At 46.5% G+C, this 23114-nt stretch overlaps 1 long non-coding RNA gene across 1 annotated transcript in view; it reads right to left on the reverse strand.

Moving 5' to 3' along the window:
* The window catches only part of LOC128084107 (uncharacterized), a 31666-nt gene extending 9438 nt beyond the window's left edge, over nt 1-22228 (reverse strand). The window contains exon 1 of the long non-coding RNA XR_008208338.1: nt 21973-22228. This is a non-coding gene — a long non-coding RNA (uncharacterized LOC128084107). The remainder of the gene's footprint in view (nt 1-21972) is intronic.
* Nucleotides 22229-23114: the final 886 nt, after the last annotated feature.

Here is a 23114-nt window from a genome sequence, read left to right on the forward strand (position 1 = left end):
TAAAAGAGATGGTAACTAAAATAGCTACAGGCTGCTCGAAAATTAACCAGTTGTCGTGAGCAGGGACTTTCACAGCTTTTCCCTGCATCCTATGGCTCCTTCAAGCATTGGTGCTGATGCCTCATCCCACAGCAAACGGTGGCAGTGGCTCTGAACGGGGTCAGCATTTTGGGGTGATTTCTAATTGAGAGGACGCAAACATCTCCCCAAGAAAAAGGAGCACTGCAATGAAGCAGGGTTAAAATCACAGTTTTGCACAGCCACTGTTGGCTTCATAGCATTTGTGAAACCTGTTGTTAGTCACAAAAGTCTTTTATGAAGAAAAAAAAAAAAATACAAGAGTTTACTGAAGGGTTTAATGAATCTTTGAAGACTGCAAGGATTGCCAAATTAACCTGCCAAAACAGCATTACTGAGCTCCTGGAAATTCATGACAAGGAAACTCGTGTTTAATGCGCCTCATTTAAGTGATCTTATTCAGAGGAAGCAGCAGGTGCATCTCTCCAAAGCACCAAGATGCTAATGGAGACAGCGTGCAGTCATTCCATGCCTGTGCCTTTCTGGAACTGAAGGAAAGTCAGAAAGAACTCTTTCTTCTCCCCCCCAAAGCCCTCCAGAGGCAACGTGGGCATTCAGTCTCTCTTTAAAGATCCATCACTTTCATTTTTTCTCGTATCAGAAACCAACATTTATCTCCCTCCTACTTTGTGTTTCACCACAGCTCAGATGACGAATTCCAGCAAACTTCCTTCCATTCAGCACTGCCTTAAATACAGAGCTATTAATGTACCGTGCTTGCAGTGTCAGGGTAAGGAATAACTGACAAGTTTCTAGAGCACAGCTCAAATACCTGCCCACAGCAGCTGTGGCACAGGCAGCCACAATGGCACATATATAAATATATATTTATATATATACAATTTTCCCCATGCTGCAGCTAGAGATGCACACACAAAAACTGAAGATCACTGATGCAGAGAGGATGGTGCCGTAGCTCACTGCCTGGGTTCTGGGCAAGGTGGAAGAACAACCATTCTGGTCCTCGCTTCCAAAACTGCTCCATCTGATGGCGAGTTGGTGTAAGACACATCCTTAATTTTAGAAATGAGAGCTCAGGTCCAGCTGAGAAGCTCCCTGCATCCACCTCAATAGCAGCTCCTTCAGCAGCATCCCAGCAGGATGCAAATGCTCACACCGAGACTCACATCTTCAGCACCAGAGGTGATTCACCTACATAAACCCCTCTGCACTCAGCTCCCAGCATCTCTACATCATCTCTATAGCGGAACATTTCTAATGCTGTGAACAGCATTAGATCATGCTGTGAACATTCACTAAAGAGCTGATATCTTGCACAGAAATGGAGCAAAGAAATTGTCCGTATCTGGGTTAAAAAAAAAAAAAAAAGGCTTAAAAACCTACAAGTTGCCTATCAATGTATCTTCACTGGAATATAGCCACATCTAGAAGGACCTTCCAAGGCCTCTGGATCCAGTCTGACATCCCCAGGGCAGCAACCCAGGAGCTAAACAAAGCCTTCAGACAGAGAACATCTCCATCCCTCCAGAACAGCCACTGCCAAGCCTGCAAACAGCCTACAAACAGCAGCACCAAAAGGTACACGATGCTGGGTGTAGGAGATGATGTTAAGACAGTAAGAAATCTTTAATGATCTGCTTCATAATCCCTATGGAAAACAGCAATGGGAAGCTCCCTCCAGCTAGTGCTGGGCTGGAGCTCAGCACCCTGCTGGCAGCAAAGATTGGGATTCCAAGCAGAGCCTCTCTCTTGCATTGTAACTAAAGGTGATGGAGGCCACTAGTAGCAGCAGCAGCACCAATAGGCACGAGCTCCCAGCCGCCTGCCCTCGTGCTCTGGGGTTCTGGGAACAATGCTGGATTGCTCCTGCTTACTAAAACAGGAGTCGTTTTTACAGCGCCATTTAAACGACTTCCTCAGGAAATTTCACAGGCACGCTGGAAGGCAATGATTTCAAGCAGAAAATATCCCAGCAGGAAACTCCAAAAGGAAAGATGTGCTGTAATTATATCTCTTCTGGGCTTGCAAGACAGAGGAAGACAAGACAAGCTAGCACGCGCACTGAAGCTATAATGCGAAATAATGCTGTAATTAATACAATCAAAGCTTTTAGAGTGCTTTTCTTGCAATCAGATTTTCGAAGCCTAAGTGCACACTTTTCCATTTGGTTACACACACAATTGCAGCAGCATTGCCATCAGTGGGCACAGCCCATCGTGGCTCCACGATCAGTTAAACAAGCCCAAGCAATTAAATACTCATGATGGTTTCTGGTTCACAGAAAGGGCCTAGGATGCAAGCTGAGGCTTTCAGTCAATGTCTAGAAATAATAAATGCTTTAGCAGAAGGAAAACAACAGCACAATAAACATGGATAATGGCTCCGAGGTCTGAAATGGGTTCAGACTGCCACAACTATCGACATTCCTTTTATGCAGCTTCCCTGAAATTACGTTTTCTCAGCTCATTTAGGATCTGCACACACACTTTCTCTCCTTAGTAAACTGAAAACTAACCCACAGCATTTTTTGCTTCAGAGCTCACATGATTCACCAAGCATGGATGGGTTTCAGGGTGATTATTTAGGTGATTATTTTCTGGATATCAGAGAAAAACTGGCAATACAGAAAAATAAGGGTTGTTTATTTCAACGAAACATTTCAGGACGTGTGCTGCAGACCCTAAGTATCTTGCTGTAGGTTCCCCTATAAGCCTGCAATGGAACCCAGGTATCTCATGATCCCATTAGCCTCCACTTTACCTGCAGCACCTCTGAGATGCTGACGTAGGCAACACCGTTTGAAATTCTCTTGGTGTTCTCCTGCTCTCAGTCCCTCCGTTGAAAGAACCCCACCAAGACACCTCCAACATCCCCAAACCATCACGTTGTGCAGGCAGCAGTCAAACTGCCTGGCTGTTTATTTAACAAGGGGCTGAACCTTGTGCCGAGGTCAGCCACGATGAGGTCACAGCCGCAGACCATGCAGTGCTGAGGAACAATGACTGTTCTCACTTTCAACCACCCGGGCTGCCCTTGAACTCCCACTGCATGAGGCCTCATCCTCTGTAATGCTCTCGGTGACTTCCCAAAGCATACTTTTATCCAGAGGAAGAGTACAAGGAGGAGTTCGGTTTTGTTGCGTTTTGACCATGGTATTGAAAATGGAGAGGAATGAAACTGGAGTGTAGAGTAAGAGGAGAGGAGAAACGAAAAGAGAAAATTTCCACAAAGAAAACCTATAATTACAACCCAATTCTTGCACCTCAAAGTTTGTCAGACGCATTTCGGATTTATTTCTACAAACCTGATTTTGCAGGAGTTTTACATAGGCAGCGGGCTTTCATCTCCCTCTACTACAGTTTAGTGCCTACTTTGCCATTGCCACATTGCCCCTGCTACAAACATCAGGCTTGTTTATAAAGGGAAGTCACACTTACTTCTTCACATTTCTCCCCCAAGCATCTCTACCTACTGCAGCTTGAGGACTAAACAGAAGAAAAATCCATTTTATTGGTGCAAACACCGGGCTTAAGCCCACCTTGCAGCTAAGTTCTGTGCTGATGGTTGGACACCATGAACTTAGTGGACTTTTCCAGCCATAACAACTCAGTGATTCAAAGTGCCACAAACCCACCCTGCAGGCCAGGCGCCCCTGCTTTCCCCCATAGCAACTTGTCCCACTTTCCTTGCCTCGTAGCCAAACAAGGGCTGTGCTCTCACCACAGGGCTCGGCTTTGCGCTGCTGCCAGCAGGGCTATTAATAACCCCAAACAATAGCTGACCTTGGCCAGTGTGAGCTCTCGGCTGCCCTGGCTCGCTTTGTCCTGCAGCTCCCACCCTGCTGCCATGAGCACAGCCTTGCCATGGCCAGTGAGCCCATGGCTGCAGGCAAGGGGCAGCCCCAGCATCGCTGCTGCACTCGGGGTTCGGCCCCAACGCCACTGTGCCCATCCTGTGAGCACAGAGAAAAGGTCACCAGCCCCCCGCTGAGCTCTGTAATTAGGCAGAAGCAATTCCTGATAGCAAAGTAAACTTTGAAACACAGAGCAAACGGTTCTCCTTAGCGGTTTTGCTTCCTTTCTTTCTGGAAAACAACACAGGTGGCTCGGTTTTCCTCCTCGGTTATTTTTGCACGATCCTCCCCTGCTTGCTCTGAGCTCAGCCAGCCAAATCTCTTTTTTTTTGTTGTTCTCCCGCTTTGCCCACTGGGTTGCTGATGCGGGGAGCGGCCCCGGGGTCGCCCAGCAGAGGGACCTCTCGGCCAGCGCTGCGCTGCGACTCCGAGCCCGGCCCTGCTCCAGCAGTGCTAGCGAGAAAGGAGACGCAGCAATGACGGGATGCTCCTGAGCAAAGCTGCCTGCTGCTTCTCCATCAAAAGCCGAACCTGGCCAAAAGAAAGCACGAGTGCATCCTTCATTGGGAATCGCATTCCTTTTCTACCCAGTTTAGCCCAGAGAGCTGAGCTCGCACATTGAATCCAGGAAAAGAACTTTTGTTCCCCCCACACTAACATTTTCAATTAGGAATTCAATTTAGTTCTTCCTGAATTTGAGATTTCCCAGAAAGAGTAAAATCAACACGTTCCTATTAAACCATTTGAGAAACTGGGTTTCCCATCTCCCAGTATAAACCATTCCCCCCTGGGAACACTCCGTCACACTGGGGAGGACAGGCAGGTGCCCCTCTGTGCATGCTCAGCCCCTCCGTAGGCAGATCTGAAAGCTGCACAGACCAGTGGGGCTTTATCAGAGCAGCTATTTGAGGCTGAATAATTTCCTCCTCCCTCTTCTAATAGCATCTTCAGCTGGCACGAGGCCCGGGGTCAGGAGGAACCTGCCAAGGAAGTAGTTCTGAGCTGCAGCAGCTCTGCTAGGAGATGGTAATTTCTCTCTAGCACGACTCTGGGTATAAATAAGCTGCATCAACAATTGGATTAGAGGTTAGCTTGAATCCAAAATCCCCAAGAGAACAGCAAGAAAACAAGGACAGGATGCAGAGCTGCCCAACAGGCATCTCATGCCAGCATACAACCTCAACTCACAAACAAAACTGATCGAGTCTCAAAACGCCAGGAGGCTGCAGGCCAGCAGCACCCAGAGCAGCCATGGCTCCTTTGGGGCCATGGGAAGAGCAGAGCATCTCCTGCCTGTGCTGCTCAACCCTGGGAAGCAGCAGGCCATCCCACAAATTCCACGTTTTTTTTTTGCAAAGCTTGCTCCAGCTTTTGCAAAAACAAACTGCATTTTGGTGCTCAGTTGGACGTTCCTTCACTTTTTCATGTTTGCCTGCATTAGCACAAGCAGCCTCGAGGCAGAAATCCCTTGGAGGAATTTTACTGCTGACACTACTTGGAGAAAAAGTTCAGGGGCAAGTAAACACACAGTGTCATTTACAAGCAGAAGCCTGCGATTAACCCCGGTTTCCTGAGGGTTTCCTTGGAAGTGCCTCAGCATTGCTACTGTATGGGAATACACGGTGTGACAAGGACCAGCACTGCATCAGTAGAATGAGAGGCAATGGCCTGAAGTTGCACCAAGGGAGGGTCAGGTTGGACGTATTAGCAAGAATTTCTTCTCTGAAAGAGAGGTCAGGTACTGGCACAGGCTGCCCAGGGAGATGGTGGGGTCGCTGTCCCTGGGGGTGATCCAGAACTGTAGAGATGTGGCACTTGGGGACACGGTTAGTGGGAATGGTGGGGGTGGGTTGGGGTTGGACATGGGGATCTGAGAGGTCTCTTCCAAACTCAATAATTCTATGATTGCACCAAGAGCCCCAGGACAGCAGCGCTTTCTATAAAAATGGTTGTTGTCTGGTTTAATTTTTCCACATCATAGAATATAAAACCCCAGGAACGAAACCAGAGTGAAAAACAAGAACTTTCCCTTTGAGTGGGAGCTGGAAGCAGATGGACTCATTTTGGATTGGTTTGGGGGCGGTTATTATTATTTCTTTTCTTTGGAACCACGATGCCATGGTGATAGCTGTAAGAAAACCTCCCACAGTTTGGACACAGATCCCTCTGACTTAAGCAATATCAAGGATTCCCATTGCATTGTTGAGGCCTGGTATGAGTTTGGCTGTGTTGGTGGTTTGCTCCATTGCGCAAGCAGGTCCATCCCTCGTAACCACTGAGCTGCAGCCACCTCCTGCTCCCAAGGCAAAGCCTCATCACTGCCCCTACAGTCCCTGTGTGGTGGGCTCTTTCTGAGCATGATCTCTTCACTTCCACTCTCTTCTTTCCATTCACATTTTAACTTTTTCTTCATTTCCCTTCTATTCAGCCAGATCTTTCTGTTTTCAAACACATCTCCTTGCATCTTCATTACATTTTTCCCTCCATTTATTGGTGGGAAAAATATTCCCAGTAGAAAAACCAAACCCCTAAGGCCCACGCAAATGCTTCATTCCACCATTGCAGCCCTGATAACACAGTGTTCTTGGCTCACACACCCCTCTCATAGTACTTGCGTGCATTATGATGCCTGCATCTGTTAAGTCTCAGATTTACATGGCATTCTTGTATACCCAAAAAACCCTATTCCTATCAGTTTTTGAATAGATTCCTGCAGCTTTCACAAACAGCTCTCACTTCTTTGCACACAGCAGCAAGGCCAAAAGCAAGTGGGAAACGATGACTGCAAGCCAAATCAAAAGCACTCTGAATTATGTGCAGATTAATACTCGTATTGATGTTAAGGGGGTTTCCTTTCTTGATATGATCATTTCCTTTAACTGCTGAACTTGGAAAGGAGCCGTCCCCTCTGCCATTGTGCAGGGCTGAGCGGTCCCTGGGCGTGTGTTCTCATGTGTGTGAGTGCTGCCAGGGTCACCACTGCTCCCTGCCCCAAATATGGCCCCCCATGGGCACGGTGCTCCCAGTGCAGTGGCAGCTACAGCCCCAGTGCCATGCTATGCTGCCCAGAGAAAATTCTTCAGAATCATAGAATCATTAAGGCTGGAAAAGACCTCTAAAGGAACCCCATCCTCGGAGGTGTCCAAGGCCAGGTTGGATGGGACTCTGGGCAACTTGAGCTGGGGAGGGGGGGATGTAGCCCACAAGGGGTGGAACTGGATGGGCTTTAAGGCCCCTTACAACCCAACCATTCCATGGTACATCCTCTGTGTCACTACTTTTTGCTCATTGGCACAAGCGTGCCTGTGCTGTTCTGATGGACCATAAGCATCATCTCCCCACTGCAGGCTCCAGACAGCACCTCACTGACATCTTCTGACCCTGCTTTCCCAGTGTCCCAGACGTGATTTCAGCACAAAACAGTTACATCGTCAGCAAGAGCTACAGTGCTCTAGGAATTCCTTGTCTGCCTCACCACACTGCTGCTGATTAATGCACCGCAGTCTTGGAAGAAACAATTAAAAACAAAAATAAAAATCAAGGCGTTACAGAAGGGAAAGACATTCCCTATAGCCAAGTTTAACTCCCACTGAAATTCCCATAACTTTCTCTACTGGCGCCAGGGGGAATTGAACCAGTTTGTGAGACTATGAATAGATGAGATGTCTGTTTGAGTCATCTATATACACAGTCAAATCTAGCTCCTTTCTCTGCTGGATCTCTTGTCTCATAAACAGCACTGATGTAAGGAACACTTGCCCTCCCATCACCCCAGAGCTGCCGAGTACAAAGCATCCCCTCCTGACTCTAGAGTCGGTTTTTCCTCCATGTCAGCATTTACTTGTGAGCATCAATTTCACACCAAACTCTTCTCCCTCCATTTTGAAATAACACATTACCACCACTACAGAGCAGGAGGACTTCAGCATGCTGTGTCCTCTTTGGTGTCAGTTTGTGCCAGACAGCACCAACCCCTGCCCAGACTCAGACCATTCCCAACAGGAGCGTGCCATCACCAGGCCTCCAGCAGCACAGGATTTAAGCAAACTGAGGCCAGAAGAGCTCTTCAGGAAAAGCAAGGGAATGTAGGAAGGCCTCCACATCCAAATCCACCCTGGTGTGCCTGACCAAAGGACTGCTCAGGTCAACTAAGGGAGATTAAAAGCATCTGATTTGTTTTAAGAATTGATGGCTGAAGGCACTGGCATATAGAAGAAATGCATAATGATAGAGAAGCCTTAAAAATCACTGATGCCAAGCTCACAACATGTTTGAGACAGAGGAACAAACCAAAGCTGTAGTTACTAAAAGGAAGCACCTCCAGAGCCAGCAGTTACTAAAATAAAGACAGATATGTACAGGAGGGCAAGTAGTCATTCCATGTCCCCAGATCTCCCTCAATATCAAGGTCAGACATGGTCATAAAGGCATTGCACACTATGGAAACTGGGTGCATGATGGCTTGCTGCCACCTCCCAGGATCATCCTTCCTATGCATCCCAATGTCTATGCTCTACATCTCATTTGTTGGTCTTAGAAATCTAGTTATCCTCACTTTAAAAGATGGCAGAACAGATGTTACAGTCCAGAGGGAAAGCAGACTGAAACATAAACATTGATGTAACGTTACCTCTCCAAATGTGATTGAGCTAAAACTGCTGTTCCTCCTGATGTAATTTTCAGCTTATCAAAATCTCATTTAACAAAATTCATTTCTAACAGCAAAATCAGAATGTGGATTACTGAGGAAATTTCCTTTCATTTCCAATTTTTCCACTTGTTTAATTGCTTGGCCCCAAAGCAAACAGCACTTTCCTTATCAACCCTCCACACTTACTAGTTTTCTTCTACAAGCTGAACTCCAGATGCCTTCTCAGTAAAAGCATGCTGGAATTTACAGTGGCACCAAGCTGCTGCAATAACTCCTGCAGAAACCAAGCAGATTGCATCACTGCCAGCGTGTTTTTCACATCAGAGAAAAAAGGACAATTCAAATGTCACAGAAAAGGTGGGTTCATTTCACTCAGAGAGCTGGAGGATCTCTGTCCCTTTGCTATTTCGGTGGTTGTAATTCCTCCTGCAAGGCAGAGGGGGAAACTTCAGAAATCTGGAGAAAAAATACTGAAACAAAACCTCTCAGTTTCACCAGGGCTTGGATCGGCACAGGCATGCAGCAATAAGCTTGCTTTGAGTCTCACTCGGCTCCTGGAGGAGGCTTTGGCTCCTATTTTAGGCTATTGCTGCGTAAGACAGGTCTGGAAAGAGGTTTGCCAAACCGATGGAGAAAAACACCTCCTAAAGAAACGCATCCTGAAGGCCAGCATCTGAATTCCCTGTTAATTCTTCTTGCACACCCCCCCAGACATTAATCTAAGAGCTCTGAGATATCAGATATTTATTTTCAAATCCTATCAACACTTCATTATTTTTATTTTTTTTTTTCCCATGTAATTTCTAAGCAAATCTCCTTTCTCTCTCCATTTTCTCCTACAAACTTATTGGAATGTTTGGGGTTGGCAAGACCGTGTCCTGCTGACCAGCAGTTCTTAGTCAGCGTGGAATGCTGCAGCACAGGAATAACAGACATCAAGAGCCCTTCTTGAACACCCTGCAATCTTTAGGAACTGCAGGAAGGAAAAGAACTCAAAAAAGCCAAAAGGCTATAGGAGAAACCCAGCACACAGTAGGGAATGTGGAAATACATATTTTATCCTCATAGAAGAATATGGGCTCTTTTAACCTGCAGACACTAATGTGGGCAGGCAAAGTCATGAAGGCTTTAAAGACTAAAGCCTTAAGATTAAAAGTCTATTGGTAAAAAGGCAAAAAATTTTCCTGTCATAGTGCAGGAAGCCAGGCCCAAGGGTGTCCTTTCAACCCCAGTGGGGACAGATGACCTACAGAACAGCATCACTCCTGTGTTCTGGCCATTTGTTAGTTTTCATTAGCATACAAAATGCAGGAATAATTCAGAGGTCAAGTTCAGCGTTGGTGTAAATAGGATCATCACCAGTTAAGCATGAAAGCCTCCATCCATCCACAAAGGAGCTGGGTTGATTCACTACCATTCCTCTATATGGCTCTGTCAAATTAGAGGCTGAGGAAGAACTTCTTTTTTTCCATTTACCAGCCCACACCCATGTTCTTCCACTTCTCAAATGAGCACAGGAAATCCAGAAAGTTCTGACACCGTTATATAATGTGAAAATCACAGTAATTACACAGTAGCAGACGTGTATTTATGGTGACATTAAGCAGATGAGGAAGAATTGAAACTTGAGCTGAAGCATTGATTGTTATATATTAAGGAATATATGACAAAGACCGTGTGCTGACTCCAGGGCCTTTCAGTCCCAGGGAAACTAAGGCTCCTGTGTGCCTTAACATTACTACCAGTGATTGCTAGAAGTGTCAGATTAAGAGCCAACTGGTGTGTGCATGGCTCATGGTCTGCATTAGCATTCCAGATTACACAACCAAAGGTGAAATAACAAAAACATCTGGAGAGCCAAGCCATAGAAAACCACAGGATCCAGACAAAGGCTTACTGCTTTTTCTGGTTGCAAGAGAAACAGTATTGTCTGAGTAAAATCAGAAACAAATGCTTTCTTCAAGGCACTGGGGACAAGCTTACAATTCAGCCTTTTGAATACAGATAAGGTGAGGAGGGAGGAAGTATGGTCTTAAATGGCACATGGTAGAGCAATAATCAGAAATCCTAGTGATGATTGTACACTCTTGTTTCTGACCATGAATAAATGCTCTTCATCTCAATGTCAAAGGAGTTCTGTTACTTCCCTTTTTGTTTGTAATTTAGAATTAGCCAGGGAAAAAAAAAAAATAATATGCAAATCATCAGCCACATCTTTGTGCTGCCACCACATTGAAGAGCTTTTGTCTTACATCACTCCAAAGATGGGAGTGATTTGCTCCATGGGGAGCAAAGGTGATAGGAATGAAAAGAAAGTCAGATGATGCAAGACCTATGCAAGATGTTGTGCTCCACTCAGGACCCTCTGGAAAGCCTCACAGGAAAGAAAACCCCAGTCATTGCCTGCTTTTAAAGTTAGCCCTGAGGCAACCAGCTCTGCAAGGTCAAGTGGGACCTGCTGTGCATCACATCATAGCCTAGCACAGGCCCAGGCCAATCTCTTGCCCAAAAGGTGATCCCACTCGGATGATACCAACATCTCTGCAAAGACAGCAAGGTGGGAAGATCTTGGGTCAAAGACCAGTGAGAGCTCCATTCTGACACTGCACAGCCCAGCAAAGGCAATTCTGCTACTTAGTATGAGGCATCAGCTATTGAGGAAACGGATCAAGGCACAGTAGCACATTGAAAACAACTTTGCAGATGGTGAGTAGGCTGCAAAAGAAACTTAGGCACACCATGTTATAGGCAAAACGAAAGCCTGAAACAGCAATAAATTAAAGGAAATGATTTTTGAAATCCCTAGACTGTCTGGATACAGTCTGGCCATATTAAAATGACTACGTTCATTCCACAACTAAAATACTTGACGTGCCTGAAGGAACCTTATGTAAGCAGGCTAATAATCTTGCTTACGCTCGATTTAGCAAATTGGTGTTTGTTGTGGCACTGTGCTCTTAGTGTTGGCACAACAATTAGCTTGCACTTTCAAAATGGAACAGAAAAGCGGAACAAATAGTGGGAGAGACCCTCCCAGGAAAACCACACCAAACCATGCAAAATACCCCAACCAGAAGGACTCTGCAACACCCCTGCTCTGCTTCTGGAGGAGAAACTGTGATGCCTGGAAAGAAAGACTGGTTAACATGCCTGGTACTCCCAGATTATCTGGAATAAGTCAGAAATTATCACAGTCAATCAGGCTATGCACTGCTTGCCTTCCTGTGCCTTAGCTTTACAACCACTCATAATTCCCCTAGAGTGAAAACGCTTTCGTGATCTCTCTTTCTAAAGGTTTCAGATACACATTCCTTTTCAATTAAATTTTTACTATTTACAGGAGATGATTGCTTTGGAGAAAGCAGCAGCACATCAGAAGCCCATCCAAAAGGCTATGGTTTGGACAGCACAAGAAGGGAATAGCTTTCAGTATTAAAAAGCCATTTTCCATTAATATTTGGATGTCAAGTGAGTAATTTCAGCATGTGGAAGCTACTGATGAGAAAGGATGTTCATGCGTTAGTTAATGAGCAAGGGTCATCTATTCCATGCAGCCTCTCTGGAACAGGCCAGCGGCTGGAGATGGGACAATTGGAGCTTGTATGGCCTCGACCCAAGCTCTGCTAATGAGTCATTCTGAGCTGGGAACATTTCTTCAGTACATCTGCTTCCAGATCCAAGTGTTGACATGCATGGTTGAAGCCTTCAAAGGCGTAGGAGATTCGGGCACTGATTCCAACACCCCCCTGAAGAACAGGGAGTTCAAGTACTCCAGACATCAGGTTCCACGCACGGAGCCTTTTTCCTCAAGTGCCATGAGTGCATCCACAGATATTTCCCACATAGAAGTTAAAAAGAGCGTGAGCAGTCAACATCTCAGATACTTAGGGAAGCTGAGGACTTGGCCATCTCTCTGTAGTCAGTTTCAAGCAGCAGTAGCTCAGCTGCATTCCAAACTCTCCACACAAGAAGGACATTGGTAAGATCACAATTGAAAGGAGAGAGGAGGGGGACTGGAAAACAGAAGAGAAGATATGAAAGGAGGGGTAATAAGTTTGGCCAAGAGAATAAATAAATTTAAAGTGAGCATTTTCTGAGGTCAACGTGGGAAGAAAAGTATGAAAAGCTGGAATGAGAGTAGAGATTGGTGGATGCTTCTCAAAGCAGAGGCGCTCTGCCTACCCAGCAGGAGGTTGCTGAGCTAGCTCAATGCCACATTCAGCACTCTCATTGCATACTGAGGCAAGAAAAAGGATGAGAAGACTAAACAAATGAAGGGAAGGCAGAAGGGCTGGCATTTGTAAAGCAGAACAGCACAGACACAACAACAAGGGGAAGAAAGCTGCACAGCCAGTTCTTCAGCAGCCACAGGAGGCAGACTGAGGACCTGTTCCCAAACAGCAAGACCCCTGGAGACCCAAATGACCCGTTTTAAGAAAGCTTTGCAGCTACAGAACTCTTAACAGTTGCCTTGTGGCTGACAAAGGTCTCCTCTACTCTGTCTGACTAAATTAGTTGTACCTACGTTCCCATGACTTAATGAAAGCAAGAGTAGGAGGAAAAACCCCCAGAACCTCCTACATTCATCCAAACCTTCCATTTGTCCTGACATTCCTCCTTCCTCTTCTCCCTGTGGCCTCCCAGGGAAAATAACATTTCCATGCTGTAAGCTGGAAACAATTAATGCAGAGACAACAGAAAAACATCCTTTACAGGTTTTAGCTCACATAAGAAATTGCATTAACGTTCTCAGCAAAGCTGTGTTGAAGCCAAAATGCTCCTGGCTTCAGTGTGTGCAGGTGGTTCCAATTATAATAACCCTCTTCAGAGGGAAATCGTGAGCTTGCTTTGAGTGACGGCGATTCTGTGCCCACAGTAATAGTGTGCCTCTTTGGATATATTTGACTGCCAGAGATGTGGCTATCTAATCTCCAGACACCGATTGCCAGAACGAGAAAAGTGTTCAGACAGACAATCATTCTTCTACCTTGCAGTGGTGGTTCATTTTCTACACAAGGCTCATAAAAAGCAACAAAAATTCTCTTTAAAAGCCAGCAGATGAAGCACAGAACAAATTCCAGAGTCTTTGCCAATACGAAGCAAGCAGTACTTACAGCCATCAAAGACTAAAACCCTACAGTAGCCTGCTTCCCATAAGCACACAGTTGCAGAAGGACAGGTAATCTTCCACAGGTAGCTAAAATGAGTATGGTAAAAGGCATATAAATTCATTTAGGCAGTTTACTGAAATAGAGAGGCAGATCTGCATGGCTGACAACATCAGCTGAGCTTCAGCATCATTCCGAGCATAACACCAAGGTCTGAAGCACAGCACTGTGAAGTTGAGATGGGGCAGAGAAGGATCTAGCCAGGAGCTGCCTGCCACCAGGCACGGCCATTGGAAGTCACTGAAGGGGCTGTGAGCAGGTGCTGTGCTACCTCACATTTCTCTGTCCTCACCTGAATTCCTGTCCTGGTTAAAATTAATGAGGGAAACAGCAGGTACGAGCTTCTTTACATGATGGAGTGGGCTGGGAGTAGATAACTCAAGTACACGGAGTGTTGTATCTATTAACAGATACTGGTGGGTGGATGTCTTTTGCAACAGCAGCATTCATAAATATATTATACATTTGCTTTTGGCCAGTGTGGCATGTACTGGTCCCCAAAGGGCATTAATGTCCAGGCTAAGCCCAGCAAGGTGTGTACATCACAATCCATGTAATTGGAGACAAGCCCAGAATTACCAGGATGGGGGTGTTCAGGCTGTGGCTTAGGCAGATGGCCACAGCAATATCATACTGCCTTTGCTCCCAGGTCCTGCTCTCCTGCCCTCCAGCCCAAGCATCATGTCGTTTTTGTAGGGATGTTAGTAGGTGCGACTGCAGCGTCAACTGAGCAGAGCCTCACTCTTTCTGATGGTCGCAGTTCTGAGAGCCTTGATTCATCTGTAAGAAAATCTATTTCAAGATGCAGTCTCACTTTCAGCAGGACAGACTCCCTTGGCCTAGCACAGAGTGAAGGAAGCTATCCTTCACAGAGCAGCTTAAAACCAGGAACTGGCATTTCTTCCCCTTTTCCATCTTTTTCTAAGCAGCTACCATCACTGGTGAGCACCTGATACTTCCCAGAAGTCAGGGAAGGTGGAGGTGAGCTCCATTTTAGCTGAAATTCAGCCTGAAATACCAACCTCAGCTTGTCAAACCCAAGTGTGAGTTATGCTGTGATAGCCTCCATCTCTTTTACCATGGGTGGAAAATTTGGTATAATAAGAGCTTGTCTCATATGTTTCACAAAGTTACGGTTTCACTGAATCCACATTTCCCAGCAAAGGAAGGTTTGACTGGAAAATTCCTTAACCAGATCTAATTTGCTAGGAAGCGTAATAAAGATTCCAGGCCAGCTCAGTGCGTTAAGTCCAGAGCCTGAGGCATGATGGAGCGATGCAACCTCAGCAGGGACTTGGCACACAGGGCTTTGGCCAGTTACTTTCACTCTTTATGGACATTCCAATTTGCCTTTACCTTAAACAACCCACGCTACAGAAGACAGCTGTTGTATTAGATCTGTAGCTTGTCCCTCTTTTCGCATCTCGCTATTCAAGCTGTCATGGTGATGTTTCACACCGAACCATCTGTAACCTGATGTTTGGCAATGAATGGTGCAAGCCAATGCACTCATGATTCAATGTTTGTCTTGGTTTGGAGTGAGTCAATTCTGCTTTTTGAGACACAGTTACCCACTTCCACATGTTTTTCCCCAAAAACCTGAAGAACGGGCTCTCAGTTCCACTGTGTCCTTGCCATTCCCTATTAATTATGCAGGAATTGAGAGAAGAACATCTGAATAACTCTGTCACACTTATTTACGTTAAAATAAACAGAGAGAGGGGTCAGGCAATGCCCATTCAGGCTAATGAGCAGAGATTTAAAAATAACCCCAAATCAAACAGCGTTACATCTGGGGGAGAAGCAAAGCTCTTAGAGCTTAATAATAGGCAACCAGAATTTTCTCATCAGTTGTGCAGGAGGGGCATTTCACTGATAGCTTTTCAAAGCTAGTAAATAGACCTCTTCCTTGCCACAGCCCTGGTGCCTGACCTTGGCTCAGCTGTTCTGTCTTGCATCTGCATGTTGCTGAATCCCTGTAGTCAGGGGACGAAGCTGACCCTGAGGACATCTGAATATGAACAAGAGGCACAGAACAGCCGACTGAAGAGCTGAGGCTGTTCCAAGAGCTCTGATGCATGAAAGCAGGGAAACAAATTCAGTCATCTCCTCATCTGCACATGGTTGCAAGATCTACATCAAGGGATCACACAAGGCATTGACCAGCCACCATTCGAAAGCAAATGCACTCTCATCAAGGAACTGGATAAGGAATGGCTATCAAAGGAATTCAAAAACAGTAAAAGCCTTAGCATCAAAACAAGACTTCAGAAAACTCTTCCCATTAAGGCACTATCATAAGAGTTTACTGAAAAACAAGATTGAGGAATACTTGTGCATGAAGGCGATAGCAAGATGGAAGATAGCTAGTTACTTCCAAGCACTCCTGGTATAGTTTATCCTTCTCCTCTTCATTTTGGAAGATGTTTGATTTGGAGAATGTGATTTCAGAATAGGCACAGTGAGGACATCTGCTTCATTTCATCTCAATTTCAACACCTTTGTCTATGAAGTGGCACAAATCAGTTTTTAAAAGCTTAATAACGCCTTTCGCCTGAAGAAGGAATTTGGTGACTTCATAAATGGCAGAAGTTGTTTAAAGCAAACAAATCCACTAAGATTTGGTGTTACATTTTTCTATGCCTTAGCACTCCAACATATCATCTCGATCCCAGCTCACAAAATAAGCAGAAACAAGAGAATCCTAGAAAATAAAAACAGCTTTAGGGGAAAAGAGCTCAAAACACAAAATGCCAGATACCAAGGGCTGATTTCCTTCTGGTGGCTGTTGCTCACACAGGCTTCATCCCTAACTCATCATTTTCCACTCAAATTCTTCATTATTTTCACTAACAATTATATTAATAGCTCAGAACACTAATCCACTGAGATGGGATGCTACCACGAGAACGCGTACAACACATACTGCTACAAAAGCTTCCCAACAGCCCATTTCTGGCCCCAAACAGCCCTAATTTATAGGCTGTATCACTATCTGGACTGCCACACCATACAGCACAATGGCTTGTGTTTTGTGTTGAGGCCTGCTTTTAAGATAAGTCAATAAATTAGCCATCTTCTGTATCACTCTGCAGACACTGCTTATAGGAAGGGCTACCTGCAAAGCACAGAGACTTCAAGAATCATGAACCTTTCTGAGGATATGGAAGCCTGTTGCTATTTAGACTTTTTTTTCCATTAAAAAAAAAAAAAAAGAAAAAAAAAAAGGTCTTAGCTACAGTTTACTTTTCCCACTTAGAAACGTGGAAAAGTTTGTTCAGCTTAAAATTTCCTGTTTGGCATTAGCAGCTGCTGGCTGCGGTATTTATAAATACTGCAGCAGACATTTCTTGGGGAATCTGGTTACAATTAAGCAGGAGCAGCACAGCTTCGCAGCCCTCGTGCTGCAGGAGGAGAAGGTTTGCTGTGGGGTGAGCGTCAGCAATGGGGCTGCAGCTTCGGGGGCTGTTTCTAAACAGGAAGGTGAAGTCACTTTGCTCGTGGTATCCAAATGTAGTAGCTCAGAGGAACGTTTGGGCAGCAGGCCTGGGACCACCTACTCGGTGCATTACTCATTGTGCTCCCCAGTGCCCCTGAGCATCCCCAGGTTGGGAGTGCAGAAATACATCAGCACTTCAGCAGAGCATTCCCCCCTGCCACCAGCCCCAAGCACCCCAGCAATCCATGCTCCCCATGCGCATGACCAAACTGTGTCCTGCAATTGTCCCCTAAATGTCATATTAAAGTAAGAGCAGAAAGCAGAGCCCAGATAAAGGCAGCACTTTGATCCTCTGAACACATCCACCCACAGCTTTCTGAAGGATCTCAGCACCTCCTTTCTCTCATCAAGGCTTTTACACGGTGGGCACATGGCATCCTGACCCATTCTGACCCTCAGTGCCATCTCTTGGGGACAGACAAAGGAAGAGCAGGCAAACAGCTTCCCGACCAGCAGCTCAGGGGAGCAGGAAACCTAGTAAACAATGAGGCAATGGAATTGCTTCAGGAGCTGCTAAGATGAAACAGAAGCTGCACCTCTTGCTGTAAAGGTGCACAGGGTAAAGGTAACCAGACAGTAACTGTAAAGGCAATCAGACAGCCCCGAGACTGTCTGGTTTTCTGGTTATTTCTGGAGAAAGGGTATGTTCCTGTGTGTATGTCAGTACAGCAGCCCGCAGGACCCTATATGTGAGCTCATGGTGCAATGCACCCCCATCCTGGAGGGGTGCCCCGTCCCTGGGCTGGGGCTCTGCCACAGCCACTTGCCACCATTTCCTTACACTTCAGGATAACAGCAGCAAGGATATGAGCTAAAAGCAACCCTACAGAAGAAAATCCACAAACAATTCTGCAGTCAAAAACCTTCTATGAGAAATGCGACTTTAAGTTCCCCGTTTGCTGGATTTATGTAAAAAGGGAAAAAAAAAAAAACCCCAAAAAAAAGATGCTGAGCAAATGAAAGGCACAACTGCATCGCCTCACCCCTAGTCTGTTTCCGGCCATGCACGCTCGTACCATGAACCCCATCAGGAGCAGCATTTCCTGACCCTGGAGTGCTCACAGATGGTGCTCCCAGAGCACTTTCTGCTGATGCTCCTTGGTTCCCTTTGCCTTGCGTGACTGCTCTGCAGCTTCGCTTTGTTTATTTCACTTTTTCCTGCTCTTTAGTTACAAGCTAAGGAAGGGAACCAGCCATATTTGCTGGTTTAATCACTTGCTGGTGCCAGTCCACATCCGTGGGCAATCAGTGGGGTGTGTTCCCGTCACCCATGGGAACAAGTGTTGCACAATCAGGTACCTCCAGCTGGAGTGCAGGAATGGATGCCCCGCAGTCAGGGACAAGTCTGTAAGTATTTCTATCCGAGTAGTTTGCTGTCTGCATGATTGGAGAGATGATGATCTTTTACCTGCCCAGCTGTAGGAACAGACTGAGCTAGATGATGCAGGACGCCCATGTGAGACAGCCCCAAGTTGGAGGCCACCACCCTGTATCCCACACCCAAAGCAATGGGCAACTGCTAGAACCACGCATGCCGTTCTGGCTAGAGAGATCAAAAAGCTTACAGCTTGCACCAACCAGAGGCCCTCAGAATGGTGTTATAAAGTCAGTTTTAAGGATAAGGTACATGGCTGCAGGCACAGTGCCACCTCACCTCTCCACGGATCTATCCTCTGGTTGGCAGCTCTAAGAGCACTGTGAACAAGAATAGCAGAGTAGTATTGGAGGATGTATGGTTTTTCCCTTAGACACTGAAATGGGGCACCCATCCTCTTTGTATAACCTTTGAGCCAAAGGCAGAATGCTCAAACTGCTGCACAGAAGCACTGGTGCAAGTTCTGAATTCATCTGTCTGGCTTCATAAAACCAAAAATTTGGTGAGTGCCCTCTGAGGGCCAACAGGTTCTGCGCAACTGATTTCCAAACAGGAGATCTTGATTCTCTTCCCAAAGGAGCAGTTACAATTCAACCAGGTTTACGTTTGTCACAGCCACTAGAGCTTGATGCACAAGTAGTGCATGGAAAAAACAGAAGCACAGAAAATCCCTTTGGAAAGGGTGTGAATGAAAGAGGAGATGGGCTGCAAGCTCAGAGCCCAGCAGAAAACCAACCTCTGAAAAAAACTGCCAACGAGTCAGGGGTACGGGTTTGCTCATGACAGCTCTCAAAAACTTCCTTCAATGGCAGCATCCAGCAAACCAATCTTTCCTACTGTTTCCCTTTCCAGGAGGTGCTGAGCTTCTCCCTGGGGAAACCCCAGCAGGAGGACCTCCATGCTCTCAGTGGCACTTGATGCCACTCTGCATTTTGCCAAGTGACCTTTCGTAGGAGCAGTTCTGGACTCCTGCAAACTGCTCACTCAAAAGAACATTACAAAACAGAAAGGCATCGCTAATCATTGGAAAGAACATTTGTCTGCCAGGAAGTTACAGGTTTCTGCAAAGTCTCTCTGGTGTGTCACCAAAAAGGGCTCAGAGACAACCCACGAGCTGCTGGAGCTGCAGCTGGCTGCCTTGATTCCCACGTCTCCCTCAAGCCCATCCTTCCCCTGCACTGACATCACACGAGTTTTTCTTTGCACTTCTCCTGAGACCACAGCTCGCAGGTGTGATGACTTCCCATAAACCATGTCAAGCAATGGGACAGCAGCAGAGCAGGAACAGGTTTCTAACAGCAATGGCATGTGGGTGGCTCAGCCCTGCCCTCGGCTCTGCCTTGGAGAGGTCATCCCGCAGCACATCTGGATGCAGAGCATGGCTGCATTCATCCCCTGCTCACTCTGCCTGCCCTCTGACACGGTGCAGGCCTTGTCCTTTCACACCCAGGTGGGTGCACACCCACCTCCCCCCCCCCCAACCCCGACCACCCAAATTCCAGCATGGGGCGGGTTGGCTCTCAGCGCTCCCAAATTTCCGTGCTGACAGAGGAGCACATGTTTTCCACTGCAGCACCCCTGAGACAGAGCACAGCATTGCTTTTCATAAAATAAATATCTTTGCAGAAAGCCACTGGAAAAGTCTGAATTTTCTAGAAGGAAAGCAGCTCTGGTTCTTGTCTTAGGATATAAATGCACAAACCCACTGCACTAAGCTCCCCAAAATGAACCATTTCACATTCAGTGTAAAGTTTCCACCCCCTCAGTGACGCCGCTGCCCATCCCTGCTGGGGCGCCCACATCACTGTTCCCAGCAGATGGAATTTGCCCACTGCACATCAGCGTGAGGGCTGAGCACCCACAAGAAGTCAGCACCCTGCAGAGCATGCACTTAAAAGCTATGTTTGCCCGTTCAGTGTGCAATCAGTTACTTTGTTGAACTGGAGCCATTGCAAGTGAAAGAGTTAGTATTATAGAAAAGTAAACAAGGGAGTCTGTGCAGTCCTGAAAATATTCAATAGGAAAACACACTCTTATTTACTTTCTTCCCTTTTAGACTGAAATCTCCTTGAGAAGGCACATACTTGCTCTCATTTTGTCTCCTTGCTGGGATGCCCCAGCCCTGGAAGGAGCTATGATGCAGAACAGCCTTGCCTACTATAGCTGCATGCACCTACAAACACTGGGTTTTGGGGTGGAAATGCTCCAGCTGTAAGAACTCAGCAATGCAGTGCAGCACGCCCATGGGCTGCATACCCCAGAAGATCAATCTTAGTGGTTGCTTGCCCATGGCACTGGTTGCAATGCCCAGGATGCTGCCAGCAGCATTCCCGCACTGGAACATACAGAAATTGCCTTAACCCTTTTCTTCCCACTCCAGTGCTACCTGGAAATGGGTGCAGAAGGGACCTCCAGCTCCCATCCCACTGCAGCCCAGGCTTGGGACATTCCTCCATTTCCCTGTCTGGTGCAGCTCTGTGCCCTTCAGCCAGCACTTCCCTACAGCAGTTGTGTTTCTCCACACCACCAGCCGTTTCCTTCCGCCTTTCACTTCCACCTTCAATTACAGTGCAAAAAAAAATAAAAAATAATTAAAAAAAAACCAAACAAACAGAATTTCTCTTCAGAAAATGGCAGCTGAGTTGGACTTTCCCATGGCCTCAGCACTCCTCATTTCCTCATCTCCCAGCTGCTTGCCTCTTGCTTCCTCCCTCCATGCCTCCATCAGGGGAAGCAATACCATCTCACTGTGGGACAGCTGCTGGCACTGCCCTGATTCTGCTCACAGAAAGGGGGAAAATGCTCTTGAATCAGGGCTGCTGATCAGGGCATTGGCACAAGCTGCCCACAGCTGTGGGTGCCCCGTCCCTTCAGGTGCTCAAGATCAGGTTAGTAGGGCCCTGGGCAGTCTGATCCAGTGGGGAGCAACCCTGTCCACAGCATGAGTTGGAACCAGATGATCTTCAAGACCTCCTCCAACCTAAACCATTCTACAATCACTGGAGAAGGGGACTACATCATCTCGAGTTTCCACCAATGCAAACCATCGCCTGGAGGCACCAAAGCACTGAGGATTTCCAAGCACAGAGCCCACAGGAAGGCTTCCCAGGACCCAGGATGTGGGATTCCAGGGAATTCAACAGAGTGAGGCAAGACATCTGCAGCCAGAGCGCTGGGGAAGCTGCTGCAGGCACCACTGGCATTCATAGAATTTGTGTCCCTTACCAAGCAAGCCTGGCAAATCAGGCATGCACAGAACACAAAGAGACCACCCCTACATCACTGTTAGACCCAATGCCTGCCCCGTCTACTGCAGCAACTTCATTTTTGCCAAGAAACACTCAGCATCACCAAGCCAGATACAAGGTACCAGCAAAAGGCACTCACCTTGAGAAGGTGCAGATCTACTTCCCAAATGGTAGAGGGCTTTGTATCACTTATTCTTGAAGTATCAAGGGAATAAACAGATGATACCAAACAAAAACAAAACAAAACATAACAGGAAGACTGCCCCTATCCCTGCATGTTCTACTAAGGAACCCACAAAAAGGCTTTTTTTTCTTTTTCTCTCTCTCAGGTTTTTGTATGAGTCTACAATTAATCATCCTGATTGCAAAAAGCTGAGCCTCCCCCAGGATCCTGTCTCCTGGGGCTGGAATGGGCAACTCACTGCATTCCCCATCACTCCAGGCTTAAATAACAGAGGGCTGAAGCACCCCAGGGAAACAAGATGATGAGATGGGAGGCTGGGGAAGGGAAATAAGAGGCTGATTGTTTTTCGCACATCTGAATTATGCAGATGGCTCCTGTACAGCAGATGGGATTTCAGTTTGGGCTTTTATTGGAAGAAAAAGTGCATCTCTCAGCCAGAGTGACCAAAGCCATCTGGGGTTTTGTGGGTTTTGGTTGCTTTTTTTTTTTGCATGCTGCACTTGATACCCTTTTTCTTTTTTCCTTGGTAATTATGGATTTCACTACAGGTAATACCCAGTCAGGGAATAAATATAGAGCCCCAAACAGGGTGAAGTGCTGCTAGCATAGCGATGTGGCCAATGGTGCCCTTGGGACACAATGCTGCTGCTGGTTAGGATGGGTGTGGGAGCACTTTAATCCCTAAGTACATTTCTGGGACACCTTGAGCCCCAAGAGCTGTGCTGGATATCAAGCCCTGCAGTGTCTGGAGATGCCCTGCATCCCTACCCCTGTGGAGGGGAGCGCTGAAGCCAGCCCAGCCATTCCCAGACATGGATGGCAAAGCCCAGCCTGCAGGGATCCTCTCAGTTTGAGGGGAGGGCAATATTTTTGGAGAAGCAAGATAAATGACTTTTGGATTCATGTGCTTTCTGCTGCTATGGCTGGTGGTTGTTCAGCTGTCCCTCTGCTCACCTGCTTTCCAGACCCAAAAAATGACAGACACAGAGGACAAGAAAAGAACAATTCACTACTAGGTATGCAAACACCAATCTGCCCTGATACAAACCTCCCTCCTCACCAAACACCACCAAGCAGTTACACACAAACAATAAAAA

This window comes from Tympanuchus pallidicinctus, unplaced genomic scaffold, assembly GCF_026119805.1.
Source record: "Tympanuchus pallidicinctus isolate F22 unplaced genomic scaffold, pur_lepc_1.0 scaffold25, whole genome shotgun sequence".
In the NCBI taxonomy this organism is placed as follows: domain Eukaryota; kingdom Metazoa; phylum Chordata; class Aves; order Galliformes; family Phasianidae; genus Tympanuchus; species Tympanuchus pallidicinctus.